This window comes from Leptidea sinapis, chromosome 32 (genome assembly GCF_905404315.1).
Source record: "Leptidea sinapis chromosome 32, ilLepSina1.1, whole genome shotgun sequence".
Lineage (NCBI taxonomy): Eukaryota > Metazoa > Arthropoda > Insecta > Lepidoptera > Pieridae > Leptidea > Leptidea sinapis.
Window position 1 is genome coordinate 11,522,773 of NC_066296.1, and position 2,867 is coordinate 11,525,639.

Below are 2,867 nucleotides of genomic sequence, written 5' to 3' on the forward strand. Positions count from 1 at the left end.
GACCTATCCGCCTAATGCGCGGGGGCACTTAGACATAATTTGGTGAGAATTTAGTATCGTGTCGCAGGTAGAGAGGGATGAGAGGGGAAGGGGAGGGAGGGAGATGTCCTCTGTTCACTGGCTCACTCCCCCACTCCCATAAAAAGGTAACGCACCAGTCTCTTGAAAATCAAACTAATGTAACCTAACCTCAAAACAGATAAAGTTTGCCTAAAGGCCAAGCAGAAGCCGCTTCGCGGGGCCTATATTATTGAAAAAATTAAACCACGAATACCTAAACCACCAGACTCAAGTCTGAATCAGACTGTCTGATGCTCGCTTCGCGCTTTACATCCTAAGTTCTTCTAGTCGCGTAACGCATTTGATCAAATCACTAGATTTGTTTACAGAAATGATAAAATCATGTTGTTCTTTAAACATGCTCCGTGATTTGATCAAATCATTTAGGGAATTAACCAAATCTCTGTTATTATCATTTCCCTGCGACATATAGATTACAAGGATGAACTATGAACAGGATTTACCATACCCTTAGAATATTAACACTACAGAAGTAGCGTCGGTAACTTCGTTACAAATAGAAAAGATAAGCAATATACAACTAAGGTTGAGATAGAACGGGACAAAGCAATTGATCTTGCATCTTTATCACGTAACCCATTTATTTATTTGGCCCAATGTCAACTTTGGGGCAAATAAACCAAGATTTATCATGTCATCAAGCTTTCGAATAGTATTTTTGTCATTTTATTGTTTTGAAACATATTTGGTGTGAGATGCGGATGCCTTCCATCTTATAAAAGTTAAGGCCATGGTTTGGTGTTGTGTGTCTTGTTACCAAAGCCGTAGTGAATGTAAAAATCGTAATCAATAAAACCGTAAATCCATGAGTTAGCTTCCACACGTAAGTATTGCTTTTCACCTAACGTTTTCAATATAACTTGTAACAAGCTCGTATCAAATAAATTTTATATGAAATAATATTTCCAAAAGTATTTATTTTTGAGCCGCAGTCAACTATTTTCAGTAAATTTTGTAAAGTTTTCAATCAAAATAAACATAACTTAAAACAGTGACAATCAAAATGTTGCCATAACATAGATATAGTCTTACCCAAGGGTAATGATTTATTTTAAACCTTATTTTATTCAATTTTATTAAAATAACATACAGCAGGTATTTATTATTAGTATTAATAATTTGTAAAGATATATTTGTAAGGTAATTTTTTTTTAGATTTTTGTGAATTTTAAGTACACCAACTAATTTGTTTGAATAATATGTGAAGACCTACTAAACGTGAGACTGCTCATGTGAGACAGCGCTGTTTTAATGAAACCAACGAAGTCAGGGAGATACGCCTATCTTAATAAAGGAATAAATGTACCTCGAGGACAATTTGAAAAGAGATTTGCGAGGAGCGCAATAATATAATGTTGCGTCATGGTGCAATGCAGCAACGAACGTAAGATATTGCAATATGATTACAGACAGTTAGAAATTCTGCCACAGATAAGGAGTAAAGTAAGTAAGACGTTAAGGGGTTCCATTGCTCATCATATTCGACCATGACAATTACTTGAACATTACAACGTTACGGTTGATGACTGAAATATCCGGATAGCATATAAAAATGTGGCCGAGTATCGGTAATTTGCCCCTAAGAATTGAGGATTTCTGTTACTTTGTGATGGATCCCATAATTGGAACTTAACCAAACTCTCCTTAACAACCTTAGAAGTATATTCTTTCCAAAAAAAAAAATTACCCAAATCGGTTGGCGTAATATTGAATTATTCGTCCATTTGTCGCACACGTTCTTAATGCATTTGCATCTTACATTTTTAAGACTTGTATGGTTTTCTCATGGATGCCATAGTCAGAACTAGATCAAATTAAAATGGGACCGGACCACACGGGAAGCGCTAGCTTTCAAATAAAAAACGGATCATCAAAATAGTTGTCATATTTGTTGTGTTCACCCAGACGAAAGTTCTGAGGTAACAAACATAAAAAGTAATACCATCAAATTGAGAACCTCCTCCTTTTTGAAGTCGGTTCAAAATGCTGTTAGTTATAATAATAATTCGTACTATAAATACGTACCAACGTTGGTCCTTAAGAATGGTCTATCATCACGGGCAGGATTATTGTCGCTTATATTATGAGCATGGTAATGTGGTGGTTAACCGATCCCGGCGCTAGGCTGTCCTCGTCAAAATCACTATCCCATATGAAAGCTGGGAGGGACACGTTCAGCAAGGAATCGGCTAACGAGATGACCGACGAGACGTTGACTCGACCAACATCATATTTTTAGGGAGAGTTTAAGTGATATTATGAAATTATTTATAAATAATTATCATTACATGCTTTTCATTATTAAGTTTAATTCATATTCATATAATAATCCCGCATCGTTCATAAAATTTTGTTTTTCAAATTTTATTTGTGTATTAATCCTAGAAGTGAGGGTTATCACTTTAAAAAAAAAACATAAGTAACATATTGTTTAGATTTACAAGAGCGACATCTCAAGTCAATTTCCTAATTTGCAAATATTGGGGTTGAGCAGGTTATCAACTGTAAAGTAGATCCTGTAGATGAAGCCACAACCTGAGAGTTGAATAAAGCAAACAGAATTTTATAACGAGGTGGTACTCGAACGGTTAGCTCAGTTGGTTAGAGCACCGGCACGGAACGCTGGAGGTCGTGGGTTTGAATCCCACATCGTTCATATAATTTTGTTTTTCAAATTTTATTTGAATATGACAACACCTTAGACTACTCCAGTCAAAACTATTGCTATCTAAAACTAGTTGCCTTTGGATATGCTAAGTACTAAAGGAACTTTACTTCATAAATTA

The 2,867-nt window shown here is 35.4% G+C and overlaps 1 protein-coding gene across 1 annotated transcript in view; it reads right to left on the minus strand.

Moving 5' to 3' along the window:
* Nucleotides 1-2,867, minus strand: part of LOC126974277 (gastrula zinc finger protein XlCGF57.1-like) — a 248,705-nt gene that overhangs the window by 136,449 nt on the left and 109,389 nt on the right. The window lies entirely within an intron of this gene.